This window comes from Eurypyga helias, unplaced genomic scaffold (assembly GCF_000690775.1).
Source record: "Eurypyga helias isolate BGI_N326 unplaced genomic scaffold, ASM69077v1 scaffold12273, whole genome shotgun sequence".
NCBI classification, from domain to species: Eukaryota; Metazoa; Chordata; class Aves; order Eurypygiformes; family Eurypygidae; genus Eurypyga; species Eurypyga helias.
The window spans coordinates 1-14454 of record NW_010240589.1 but is presented as its reverse complement, the minus strand read 5'-3'; the positions used below and the strand labels follow the sequence as shown (position 1 = coordinate 14454).

The following is a 14454-nucleotide window of genomic DNA, read 5'->3' as shown; positions in this document are numbered from 1 at the left end:
TCTATGATTCTATTCTATGATTCTTCCTCGTCAGGTATGCTTCTTCCTCCTCTTTCGCTTCTTCCCTCTTCTCTGTCCCTTCCTTCTCCTATCCTCAGTCGCTCAGCCCGTTCTAGTTTCTGTTGTTCTTCATCTGCTTTTTGTTCTGCAGTGTCTCTTTCGATGCACTCATTTAAGGGGTCAAAATCTTCCTCTACGTTATGTAGAAGCCAGTATAAACCCTTCTTTATTGATCTATCGATTTTTTTTTTTCCCCACAGCCCATGGTGGCTGAGCAAGGTTCAGTTTGGGCCAGACACTTGTATTCACTGACGGTCTTCTCCAGAGATAAGCAGTCAATGAGGTCTGCTACTGATAAGCAGGACAGAGACGCAGATCTATTTGCCAGGGCCAACGTGTTTTCCTGCTATCTTAGGGCTCTTTAGAACTTCTCCCATGGCTTGCTTGGTTTCTTCCATTCTTGAAACATCACTAGAATCCACGACAAATATTACACCATAGCACTCAGAACAGTAATTCCTCCAGATACTTCGAATTCCTTTTCCACCCCCTGAATCAAAGATGGTGACTTCAAAGTGTCCCTTTTGAAGGTGGATCTGGGAAAACCCAGCCATTGGAGCCGCATCTTCAGCAGACTTTCCTTGAATTCTGTGGAGTGTAGCAGTCTTGCCAGCATCATCAAGGCCCAGCATCAGCAGTGTCACCTTCCTGGCAGGTTCCTGCCGCCATCTGAACAAGCCACAGCAGCCGGCTGTCCGGCTGAACGTCCTCCTCCGCTGGCGTTGGTGGCTCTGGATGTCTGCGGCAGTGACGTGGCCAGTCCAGAACAGCCAAAGACGGCCGGGAGAGAGACTGCAGGTGTTGTCTTGCTCACTGGAGGCGCGACGTGAGGCTCCGCTCGGCTCGGCTCGGCTCCGCTCGGCAGCACTGCACAGTGTGTCCTTGCCACGGCGTCTGCCGACGGAACCGGCATTGCCCCGGTTTTTAATTGAGATTTTTCAAACAGTTCCGTTATTCTTAATGCACGAGGCAATTTATTGTGGGGTGTGAACTGAGACGAGGAGCCTGCTCATTCTGGAAGCGGGAATGGATGGACTTCTGCCCTTCAGGAAGTCAGTAGCCATCCTGGGCAGCCAAAGAAGGCCCAAGAAAGGACTGTCATCTCCATCTTGCAGATGAATGTCAGTGTGAGCAGGCTGAGGCTTGCTCTGTGTTCCAAAGGTGGTACGTCCCCTGCTGCTTCAGTACTGAAGTCAAATTGCCCTTCCTCTCTTGTTCTGACCCAAAAGAGATCAGTCAGGACCTTTATATGACATAAACCATGGCAGGACTTCACATTAGCAAACTGATACTGTTCCAGCAACTTCAAAGCTCAGTTTAGGGTGTGTCACCATTCAAAAGACAGACGAGGTCCCTGGTCCATGCACCTCATGGGGTATGGATTCGGCAAACACCTAAGTGCTAGCTCTGCGCTTGGTAGACTTTGCGGAAGCACCCAAGCTATTCCCACACATGCCGACTGACTTGCTCTCTATCCGATACCTTGGGACACAGGAGCTTGAATGGGAAAGGCCAAGGGTAAAAGCAGTCTTGCATGTTTATGCTGGTCAGCCATGAGCCCATTTGGGTGATGCATTAAACAGTTCTTTGCAGCTTTATTTTTAGAAGGTAGATTGCAATTCAGGCAAGTACAAAGTATCCTGCTTCCTATTTGAGCTGCTGTGAAATAATTCCTGGAGGTGACTTGGAAATTAAAATTATAATCACCTTGTAAGAAAAGGTACAACATCAGAGAGACTTCCAGGGTGGAGTGCGGCCAGTATGCAGAGAATCTGTACCACGACAGTTCCCCAGAAGTTAGCATCACTAGGGGAACTTGGTAAGCTGACTCCAAGAGGAACTGTGTGGAAGATGGAGTGGAGACACTGCCGCCAGGCTCTGTACTGATACGGGAACCCAAAGGTATTATGGAACTGATAAGCTGCATGTTTGAGGCTCTGGGCCAACAATCTGCGGTCTTTTGACAAAATGCTGTCTTTTTTGCTCATTATAATCTCATTTTATTATTAATTTTGAAGATTTCACCTCAAAGTTGCAGGCAGTCTGCACTGACAGGACTTATTCTGTACCTGAAGAATCCCAGCACTGAATTCGTAACTCCCAAACAGCTCACACAGAGGTACAGATACACACTTGGAAGGGTAGTTTGTTCTATGCCTTTTGCACACTGCTAAGCAGAGAAGAGAATAGGCACTTCTGGGTTTTTGAAGTCAACAACTGAACAGGTTTAATTTTTAAAAGCTTTGCCTAAGGTAAACCATCTTACTTGTGAGTTCATGATCTGAAAGTAGCTGTTTTAGATGCCTAGAGAGAAACTTCTTTTCCATAGAAAGACAGACCCGGGCTCTGGCCTTGCCATCATCTGTTTTGATCTCACTGATGTTCTGGATATGCCTCGTATCCTGGATTTGTCTCATGCAGTTTTAAGGGGTTAGACTAAAAGATGTCAGCTCAGCTAGAGAGTATTTTTTTTATCTGATGTAACAAAAATCACTTCATACCAGTTTAAAAACTGGAAAAATAACTTGACAAATGACAGGCTTCTGCCAAGTATCTTTGGAAAGGTCACAGCCAGCCAGTTTGGAGAAACACACTGGAAAGAAATTGAGTTAAGCTGGTTCTGTAATAAATTTCCCCTTAATATCATTGCAGTGTATGCCAGAATGGAAAAAAATGAAAGGAAAAAGGTGAATTTGAAACCTTGGAAATAGTCAACTAGATGGAAAGGCTATAAACAACTGGATGCACTGGAAAAGGGCAAAAGGTACCGAACCCGACCTGCGCTGAACACAGGCTGGTTTGGAAAGAGGGTTGAGCTCAGCAGGATTGCTGGCGTGCAGAAGGTTACACCTACGTGGAATCGGTCACTGCAGACCCACAGTGTGACACAAATGGTGATTTTCTGTGCATTACAAAGGCAGATTGCTAACTGGGTACTCGGGATCTCTCACAACTTGCATGAAGCAACTGCCGTAATGCAGCGCTGGCAACAAACGCGCTGTATTCATTTGTAGTCTGACTTGGGTAGCCTTGAAGCTGATCCTAATGCGCTGGTGAAGCACGTTGCTGACGTGCAGATCAGTTGTTTGGTGCCGAGCGAATCGCTCGTGTATCAGCTGCAGCAGCATAGTCCCGTCAGTACGAGATGCAGGCAGATGAGGGAACTGGTATTTTTAGTGTAGAGCCTGGGAAGAGCAGTGTTAGGATAGCTGAGGTTTCCATAGTCTGCAGGCAATGCCACAGGCGCAGCCAGGACGTGGGAAAACCTGCATGTGCTCTCTCGCCAAGTGTGCTTGGATGCTGAGAGTTACCTTACTGGGGGGTGATTTATTCCGAGTTTGCCCAGAAGGATTTATGGGCTTTGTTTCAGGCAAGATGTGTAGCATGGGACACCCGTTTGTGCTTTTAAATGATGCTACAGAAACGCCGTTCAGGTGTATCTTGGCAGGGAGTGGGGAAACAGTACTGTGCAGTGGTAGTTCTGGGGCTGCCCACGGCGCGGGCAGGGCAGAGTGCGGAGGAGATGTTACCGGCGGCCGTGGGGAACACAAAGCACCTTTAGTTGGGTCTCCTTACATTTTTATTCCAACTCAGGGTTTACACAGTGCAACAGTCCCACTTGTTTATCAGATCCTAATTAGGGTCATAATTTCATAATTTTTCATCTTTCGAGGGAGGAAACATTATGAAAAATGTTCATAATTTTTCATCTTTCGAGGGAGGTTATCACCTGATCTTTAACAACTTGAAATAATCAGGTTTTTAATAGAGTTCATATGGCCAAGTCACTGTAGAACTGCACATGTGTTCCCTCAGCTGTCACTGTGGGGGAAGGAGAGAAAACAGCAAAAGAAAATCATGCTCAGTTTTTCAAGGTATGTTTATGGTAAATGATAATTTAACGGAGCATCATCAATTCTTAGGTTTGCGTAAAATGATCAAGCCACAAAATGTAATGGCATATTCTTTGATAGAAACCCTGACATCCTGTAATGGGACCTTATTTTCTGTATCTATGTGTATTTCTTTTCAATGTGTATCTGTGAAAAATAGCAGTTGGAGATGTGACTAAGATTAGAAGAGATGAGGTACACATCTTTCTAATACTTTCCTCAAGACTTCTCAAAGGAATATTTAGCATTAGAATCAAGATTTAAAGGTTAGGTATGTATTATTCAAGGACAGCACTTACAGTGTTAAGCAGTTATTTTGGATATATTATATGAAGAAGTTTGCACAGGATGGTTTTTAAGTGTACAAGCAGTATTTGACAAATAGACACCTTTTCTTTCTCACTACCATGTGGAGAGGATTTCTTTTCTCTGTACTGTGGCCATTCTAGGTATTGGATCCATTTGTTGTTAATGGTGCCTGAGAACAAAGATGCCATTTTTAAGGTGCATGAGAGCTGATACTTGATACTTTTTGCTGTTGTGAAACACCTCTGTAGCCCACTATAATTGACTGACCCTAACTGGAAGTTCTGCTTGGTAAAAGAAATTTTAAATATCGTTTAATAACCAGGTAAGGATGTATTTGAAGTCTCGCTTTAAATGATTCTGTGTTTGTACCAGTTGTGTGGTGGCATTTGAAATGCTGTTGGGTTTGCATGGGATAGTTAAAGGCAGTGTGCTCTCTTTTCCTGGCATTACATCACTGCTCCGCGTTAGCAGCTCGCTGTAGTTTAAGATACGGATCGCTGCAGCTGCAGTAGGCTCGCCAAAGCCCGCTGCTTCAAACTGAGTTAGCATACAGCAGTAAGGATGCAGATCTGTGGGTAGACAGGCATGTAAACACTTCCATATGCCCAGTGTGCATGGGCTGTCATTACCATCCAGTCTTGGCATTCCGCAGTCATCGTTATCTGCCGGATAATGAGTCTGCTCCCAGCTCCCAGGTGGGATACAGCATACAGGACTTGTGCAAGGAGAGCTAGGAGGGCACGCTGCTGCGGTCCTGCCAGACACTGCTTTGTAACACGACTGTGGTGGAGGTCAGGCTGAGGTCTGTCATTTCTTGCACGCAGTGAAAGACAGACGGCCAACTTGCTGTGCAGTTGCAGGGAGGTGTGGGTTATGCACATCTCTGCGTGCGTGCAGCGTGCATGCCGGTGAGCCCCCTCAGAAAGCCCCTCTTCTCCCAGCCTGCAGTACCGCGTCCTGCTTCGTCCCACGCACCGCGGGTGCGAAGACCGTGGCCAACACCTGCGTCGTCCCCGGCGCCCTGTGCCAGTCTCCGGGCAGGAGCTGGGGGAGACACGTCTTGGTTGCAGATGGGGTGGAGGGGAAAAAGGAGAGCGCAAATGCATTTCTTCCGTTGTCATCACATTCCGTGCTGCACAGGGAGTTTATACCTGAGCTGTGGCGCCCTCAGTGCCCTGGCTGAAGAATAAACAGCTTTTCCATTTAGTGTAATTTCTTGTAAAGTCTGGAAGCCACTGGTCCTTCTGAGAGCCCACTTAGCCCTGGCAGCAATGTTCTTAGAGGTCTGGAAATCAGTAGTTTTATTGGTCTTTCACCAAATGGGTTATTTCACAGTATAAAGAAAAATGAAGAAAGAAGTGAGTTACTTATTCTTAGGAAAGCGGCAGTGGCTAACCAAAGTATTCTCCAAAGGTGTTTGTGGATGGTTTGGTATTTCTAATAGTTCCTCTTCTGTAGGGGAACAAAAAGCAGCCGGGAAGTAGAATTCAAAACCCTTTCTTCAAATCACTCCTTGCTGAGCCCTGGCATTCCAGTGATAGCTGTAATGCCGTCGTTAACTCATTGCTGCGTTGCTGGAAACGATTTTCTGGGCAGGACAGGCTCATTTCTGGCATGGTTTTTGCTTTGTGCCTCTCCTGATCTGCCCAGACATAAAAATAGGCCCACATCAGTTACTGAGGTGAGCTCAATAGTTTCCATGTTACTGTGATCGGATTTTGCCATGGTGGCTGTAATTTCTGTTTCCCTAGGCTTTATTTTCTTTCAGCCATCACTGATACCGGTGCTGCAGTCACCAGAGGTGGGAATCCTACTAAGGGCTGCTGGCCTTGGGGCTGGGAGCTGTGATATTCAGTACTGCTAACCCGTTACTTCTCATCCAGATGAGATTTCCATGTATTGCCCAAACAGAAGCACATTTCTTAGAGTGGAATTTCCAGAGTGGAATTTGGTGTTGTTTTCTAAGAGTTCCTCAGATACTTGACCCTAGGTCAGTCTCTCCTACAGAAAATCTTTCGGGAAAGTACAAATTCCAGTGGAAAATCCCAGAAATTTCCTGGAGCAGTTCTCCTTTGGACCTAATGGTTCTCAGTCTGGTGGAGGTGATTCGAGAGCCCATCTTCATCCCAATGATGCTCTAGCTTTTAAGCACGTCCCCTTTTGGTTAGTTGGCTCAGAGCTGTGCCCCTGTTTTGGAGTGTCATAGACAGTAAAGGAAAAGGAATTACTGGCATACGCTGTGCAAACAGTGTGCACGCCTAAAGCGATACTGAATTCCAAGGGGATTTCCTCTGCCAGATTGAAAAGGACTGTGACTTCCCAACAGTGTGCTCTCACACCCTTGGGGAAAAATATGTGAAAATACATAATCTCAGAACTGGGGGTGGGAGGGGGGAATATTGTTGGACAGCTCGTGATGTGAAGCCAGGGATTCATATAAAATATCCTAGGTGGAATGAGAAGAACTCAACTTGTTTCCAATTGGAATTTGTCATTTGTCCCTTAAATGTATTACCAGACCAGCAATATTTTGGGGACAAGTTACCCCACTGCAGAGGCTATAAGGCCAATCAGACTTTCAGAGAAGGACATCTCTGAGTAAGGATTCATTAGGTAAGCTTTCAAGGCCTTTAAAATGTATGTTGGGAGATGAGGGAGGAGGAAGTTTCCAGCCAGAGATTGGTAGGAAATGCTTCATTAATATTAAGCTTTAGGTGCAGAAGAACTGAGGAAGTTGGTTTTCCATTATCACAGAGGGAAGCAATACCAGTTAAGCCAAGGCATGCAGCAGAAACACTTACTGGAAATGTTTACATGTTACTTAAAACCTTGACATGCATTATTCAACTTGTGTAATGTCAGCCGGGGTGGAGCAGGGAGGAATGGCTTTGCAGAAGAATTTGTTTGCTCCCCACGGAATGTTTTCCTGAGCGTAGTTACCTTCTTTGGCGATGAGGTACATTCCAGGAATAAAAATAAAAGCTCTTCAGCCACGTTTTTATGAACTGCTGGAATGTGTTCTCTTGCAAAGGTGACCTAACCGTGTCCAGATGGCTAGCCCTTCTTTGAGCAGTGATACCCTGTCAGTCTCTCTTCACTGCAGAGCAGAATTGCAACAAAGGTCCCCTGTGAGCCCCCTCCGAGTTGAGAAGCAGGCAAGGGGAGTTGGTGTGCTCCCATCAGCGATGTCACTGTGGTGCAGCAGAGGAGAGGGGAAGGAGGACTGGATTGGGAAGTGTGAAGTTACGCTGGCATCTCTTGGCTTTCCTCTGTGTTTACTTAGCATCCACACAGACAGTAATTTCATGATTCACCTGCTGAATGGTTTGTTTCGCTGACAAAGCTGTGATAAATAGAGACTTGGCATCGCTTGCACAGTTGTTTAATTTAAAGGCGTATGAGTCATATGAATGAGGCTTTCAGGCTTGTTGTGATAGATTGCCAGACTGAGTGGGTGAAGCACACACATATTTTGGTTTGGTTAATCAATACCTGGAAACATTGGTGTAAAAAGAGATTTAGCACAAAGCCTGGAGTTTCCGAAATAGGAAGGCAGGCTGAATTTGTTAGTTTTGAATGTAGTAACACTACCCTTTTCCTCTTACGCCACAACAATCTTTTTTTCTTTGATGGCATCTAGCCAGCCTTAGTAACGTTCGCTATTGAGGACTGAAAATGAAGATGATGCGTGTGTAGCTCGAAGAAACCATCTGAAATGCAATTCCTAGAAATAACAGGAGTCTTCCCCATTCAGGCTGACTGGATTGTCTAGCAACAAAAGCGGAGCACTGCTTCGGACGATGTGCTGGCATCGTAGGAGTATTCCCAGAATCTCCCTTGCACTGGTCGTCCTGTGCCTGTTACTAACACTTTGTGGGAGCTGTTCTGAAATGTGTCAGAGGGCTGGTTTTAATGAGGGTGGGACTTAGGGCTCCCGATCTGATCATGGGAAGTTAAATTAATTAAACCGAGAGATGAAAGTGCTTCTGCTTATTCCAGCAGAGCAGTGAATATTCTTGGTTCTTCCTGCTTTCAGTGTGTCGTGGTGATGCGATTTCCACCGATCTTAGTGCAGAAGAACAGTTTTATAGCAAAAGAAACATTGATATGATTAGATGCTCATAAACTAGTATTTGAGCGGTTTCTAGGCACTTGAGACATCCTTAATACAAATGCCTTTTGTATTTTTCATAGTCCTTTTAAAAATAGAAGCTCATAAGCAGCATTAAAATTGTAACACATTCACCAAAGTGAAGAAGTTCTAGTCTGAGATTTTAAATAGGGATTCGAAAGAACAGTCTATTTGTGAGTAAGAGTTGATATTTTGAGGAATGATGTTGCATGTTTGTTATTTTTCTTGTGCTTATTGATTTCTAAAATTCAGCTTGAACTGTTTCAGTTTGCCCTGATATGTAGGTATAGGCAGATACACACTGCTAGAAAGCTAGTACATCTGTGACATCAACGGAATTAGTGTGATCATGTTTGTCCATGAGCTAGTGCAACGTTAATGTTAAGAAGCTGTGTTTTAGGGTAGCAGTAACATAACACGTTTGCTTTTATCTCTTGGTTTGCACATGACACATAGTTTGCAGGAGATAAAGGTTTGGTTTTGTGCAAGTCTGTCGTGATTCACAGATGGCACACGACCAAATTCAGCAGCAATATTCACTGTGTACTGCAGGTCAGTGGATGTATTTGACTCAAAGGGTAACTACATGGGTGTCATTTAGGGGCTAAAGACTCTGTCTTGCCATAGTTTCTGTTGAAATTTGAATGAAGTCCTGCTTACCCTGACTTACACCATCGTGACTGGACAATGAGTGTCTCTAAACAAACTTGACAAAAATCAGTTGAATTTTTCTGCAAGGCTAAATTCAGAAATTATATAGCATATTTCATATCCATAGTCATTATAAGTATGATAGACTCAACAGTATTTGTGATCGTTACTCATTTTCACAGTTGATACATCCATTCTGTTATCAGAGTAGCGTTAACAAAAAGGCCAGCTAGAAAATAAATATGTAAAGAAGGTGGGAGAGATACGGGTTTCTTCAAACCATTTGTCTTCCTGTTCCCATAATGAATCTCTTCCTAGTCTTTGCCTCTGGCTGAGAATAGCAATATACCATTAACCCAGGAGATGTAAAATACACTGCGCTGTGCTTGGGAAGGTGTCAGAAATTCCTCCTGCAGGGATGAAAAGCTATTTTACTGCCTTTTTGATTGCTGGACAGTCTAATTCTAGTAAGCATTATAGCAAAATGGAACTACTAAAGTACTTGTGGAGCCTGATGTTTGATTGTCATAATTAGCATATCGCCAAGATGAACTGGTAATACAGCTGTATCAAGGCAGGTACAGCAGCTATTACACCTGACGTGCTGTCTAACGCGTTACGACCTGCTGGACACTGAAGCCTATTTTTAGTAAAAGAATAAATAAGCTGGCTGTGCCCTACTTTTTGTCAAAATGTGCCATGGGATCTTTATATTTGATTAGAAAAGTCAGCAGAAATAACACAAGGGAACTCGGTGTCTCATCTAAGAAGTGGCAGTTCTAACAATCCAGTGCTGCTTTTTATTAGAAAAATATGTTAAGATTGGGTATGAGCTCAGGCCCAGAAAGCAGGCAGGGGAGATGACGGCTGGTGGGAGGCTTGCCTGTGTGGTGTGTAAGGTTACATGGAGGAAGGTTCTGTTGATGCTTGTGATGAACAAAGTTATTTTGTATTGATGAATGGAACTATTTTGCAAAATCTGGAAACTGAAAAAATGAAGAACTATGTAGAGATATTTATACAGAAGAAATTTGTGTAGAGATATTTATATAGAAAGAAAGAACGCAAAGTCCGACAGCCGCTTCAGGATGCTGTTGGTCTTTGTGAAGACCTTATTCTCCCTAACTCTGAGCAATTTCTTTGAGCTTCACTGGCTGATGCAGTGCAGATGTCCATGTACCTCGTGGACAAGCTGTCTCGTACAGTGTGGCCATACCCAGAAACCTCCGTTTACCATGAACTCCCCCAGTCCACAGCCCATCTTCAGGGAGCCTGAGAGAAGCAGTTGTGCTCTGTGGGATCACAAGCCAAGCCGGTGCTCCAGGAGGAGAGCTTTGGTGGGTTAAGGCCCCTCTCCAGCGTGGACCTGCCGCTGCACGCCAGCTCGTGCAGCTTGCCTGCGCCAGGAAAAGGGGAAGGAGCTGAGCCCACTCATTCACAGCAGGGCTCTGCCTCCTCGGTGGGTGAATCAGCTGACGCTGCTAGTACTTCTGGTCAGGGAGGTTGAGGAAGAGGCCCTCTGTTTCAAGTGTTTTTTTGCCATTTGAGTTAGGCTTAAAATTTTAAAAGGAGAGGCCTGAGACTCAGTAGTGGGAACAGAATTGTGAAGTGCCAGGATGCTGAATATTTGGGTATCAGTGCTGCTGGCCATTTGAGGCACTGCTGTAGGTAACAGAGGGGTTTGCCTCTCTGGCTCTTGTACATGTCAGTTCTCAGAGAACTTTTCCACTCAGTTTACATACATTAAATAACTTGGTGTAGTAAAAGCCACTTGTTCTTGCTGCAGGCCGTAGCTTCATTAGCCAGATTCAGCATCCGTTTTGTCAGATATCTGCATTTGCAGTCTGGTACTGGATGCCGCTCAGTCCATTATTTGCCGCTGCCTCCCCCTTCACCGCAGTCCTTGTGAGAAACAAAGAGAAGCTTATTATAGCACACGTGCTGGAGACCAGTGTGGTGTGCACAACACCTTTGAGGGAACATTATGCTTACACAACTGAGCTAGCCTGCTGCGCGGTGTTTTGCACCATGCTATTAGCACTTCACGGGTGCAGCCTGAGAGGCCCTAGTGGCAGTGGCCAGCTTGGATTTCACAGGTTGGGCTAACATCTGCAGCAATAGGGAAGGTCCAGACCAGCAGGCCAGCTTTTAGTTATCAGCAGGGACTGCTACAGGGTCATGCTGTCTGCATGCCCTATCTTCTTTATCACGTCATTTATTTGTGTTGTAATACCTTAACCTAGTGCATGGAATCACGTATAGGCTTGGGAAACGTACGTGTAACATACAGAATTCCTTGGGAATCTCTTCGTATATCCTTTTTAGGAGATTAAATGTAGACTTTGACAGTTAAACCTAATTCTTGGGATTTTTTTTTTCCTCCCTAAACACATGGCTGGAAATAGTCACGCCAGAATTATTCACTTGCTTATTAAGACCACTTAAAGTTCAGTGACTAACAAGAGATTCTGTCCCCTGAATGGTAACAACCTACTACCTTCGTCAACAGGGGACTTGTGTAGATGAAGGAGAGACTTAAAATGAGAGACGAAAGTTTCGTGAATTCCAGATAAGCTATTTTTTTAATGTTACAATCCAAACTGGCTTTCTGCTAGTGACTGCTTAGGAGATGGTCATGTTGTTTTTCCTACACAAGAGGTTCTAAAGCCTTTTATTCGGCTGACAGTAGGCAGCACACTGACAAAAGAATGGCCATGCGGTGTGACCATTATTCTCTCTGCCATTGCTCACACTCTTTTCAATATAACTTCTTTTTTTTTAAAGAAAAGCAATACTCACAATTCTTATGTTATTCTGTATCCAGCACAAAACGTTCCTGTGTGTTAACTAGCCAAAGCTGATTTGGTTTGTAGGTGTTGCCATTGGATCACAGTATCGGACACTAGCAAGTTGCTATGAGCATTTAAGTTTTGTAATAAATGATTTCTAAGCGTCTCCCGCCCAGTATTCAGCTGTGTTCTGGGTCATTGTCCTTTAGATTTACTAACTTGATTTTTTTTCAGGCCAGCTTCTTCTGCTTGAGGCCAAACATCCTTCACGTGGCATTTCCACTTGCATTTCCTTTCTCCCCCTGTCCGGTCTGCTGCCGCAGTTCTGTGATATCTGCAGATAGGCAGACAACTTGGGCCTTCGTTCCTTTCCTATGATCACTGCAGTGACACAGGGCTAAAGTAACGTAAACCCAGAATGCTGAAAATGACACATTTTCAAGTGACCAGGAATGTGCCCTAGGTGTACAGCTGTTCCGCACGCAGAAACATGACTCAGATCCAGCCTTTTTAGACAGAACCCTTTTGTTATACTGAGAACACATGTAACAATAGCCGAGGGAGGGGGGAGGAAAGAACAATAGAACATTTGTTGTTTTCTGAAGGGGGGCAGGAAGACAATCTATAAGATAAGGAAATTGAAAATTAAAATGATATTTAAAGTCTGGGGTTTTTCACTGCCATGTGGGGTAAAAAAACCCCACATTTCTGTAAGATGTTATCAAGACAAGACAAGTTCCTTACCCATATTACACGCACTGTCTGTAACAACTCCACGTGTGACAATAACATGAATATCGTGCAAGTTGAGCAACTGTAATCTGAAATAAGTGGATAACTACTGATTGAGGTCTCTTTACTCCCACTGCTAAATACTCATGTGCTATTTGGAGGCATTAAAACACAAGATGGAAAGGAAATTGGAAGTCAGGGATTACAACCATACAGAAAAACTCCGTGTGGGCAGATTTCATTCAAATCTATTAATAGATACAGCAGAAATTGCCTATAGAAGAAAATTTTTATGTGCTCAGGGCTTTATGCATGACAGACACTTCAAGGCATCGTTACTCAATTGAAAAGATGGAACGGCAGTAAACAGATTTTGAAGTTTCTGGTCTGTAGCCCTCTACTCAGTCTAGTAAATCACTCACATCATAGCTGGCTTAGCCTTTACAAAGACTGCACTGGATCCTGCAGAACAACAACCTCATGTTGTAAGATCCAGAGTAAATAGCTCTTTTCTGAAAAAAACATTATCTAGCCTTTCCAGGCACAGAACCATTTGTCACCAGTGAGGCCAGCTAGCGAGCCAAGGTTTGACTATCTAGGCCAAGACTATCTGTATCTTTAATGTCAAAACCACAAGTATTAGAATGGTTTGAAAAGTTACATATCTGGGACTTTTTGCACTGCTGGATTTCATTGATCGTACTTTTCAGAAATATATTTCAGTAGCAATGCAAAGTTTAACAAAAGAGACCAGTGGTGCCATGTGCTGAGCTAAAACTTTATTATATAGGGGACAATCCACAGCGATGATACTGGTTTTGTATGATCTGCACGCGTGCCTGATAAACCAGTTACTTTAATTTGAAATCTACTGGCTTGTTGGTTTTTTTTCCAGGAAGAAGGGAAGTCAAGTGAAGTTACCACACTCCTGCGGTGTGAAGCAGCAGCATGACGTTCGGAGACAAAGCCTGTAGTACGGAGCGGCCTTAAAAGAACTGGTTAACAGCAGGAAGGGGAACTATTAATTGATACACACAACAAAGGGGCTGTGAAGGCAACTGACACGCGGTAGGCCAAGTCTCACAATAACTTCTGCCCTTCCCCTGAGATTTTGCATCCTAGATGTTGCATTGCATGCAAAAACCCCATTTGCTGAAGTAAGTGGGGATATCACTGTCCTTCCCGTATATTTCCAGTTAGTCCACATTGTGGTTGGTTTGTTTGTTTGGAACAAACAACTGAACATCCCCTAGATGTTTTCTAATCCAAATTTAATGAACTTCAGTGCCTTGAGAATCAGTAAGTGGACGAGGAAGTAAATACTTCTATTTTCCAAACTGGAATAACTGGAAGAATGAACAGAGAAAAATAGGCAAGACTAATAGCACAGCGCGATGATTAGCATAGGGATGTTGAAGTGTGCCTGATACGATCACACTCCTCTTGGATGTGGACGAGGCTGTGCTCCGTCTCGCCCTGTTTTCATGACGGGCAGCAGAAATGTTACTGCTGATTTCAGTGGGCGGGGATGGGGCTAGCTGCATGCAGAAGTCAGTGCTTTCAGTACCGCTTACATGTATCTTTTTCTTTGATTGCTTCTTTTAAGCCTTAGAAAAACCCCTACTTTTTTTTTTTTTTTTTTTACGTCCTAGTTACAGTGCAGTTATTGCTAAGAGCTCGGCACCAAGGCTCTCGCAATGAGCGTGTCATTGGCAAGGCAGTAAGGTGCTGCCCTGAGGGCTGATTTCCGACAGCCGCTCGCGGAAGGCTGCTCTCCCCTAACCCCCGCAGCGCGAGCAGAGCGCACTGCCGCCTCCGCTCTCCTCCAGCGCGGCGGTGGTTGGGGCCGGCCCAGGGGGAGGCGTACGGGGGCTACGCGGCGGCAGCG

At 44.6% G+C, this 14454-nt stretch overlaps 1 pseudogene; it reads right to left on the bottom strand.

Moving 5' to 3' along the window:
• Positions 1–14: 14 nt before the first annotated feature.
• LOC104507260 lies at positions 15–954 on the bottom strand (annotated as a pseudogene).
• Between the last annotated feature and the right edge of the window lie 13500 nt (positions 955–14454).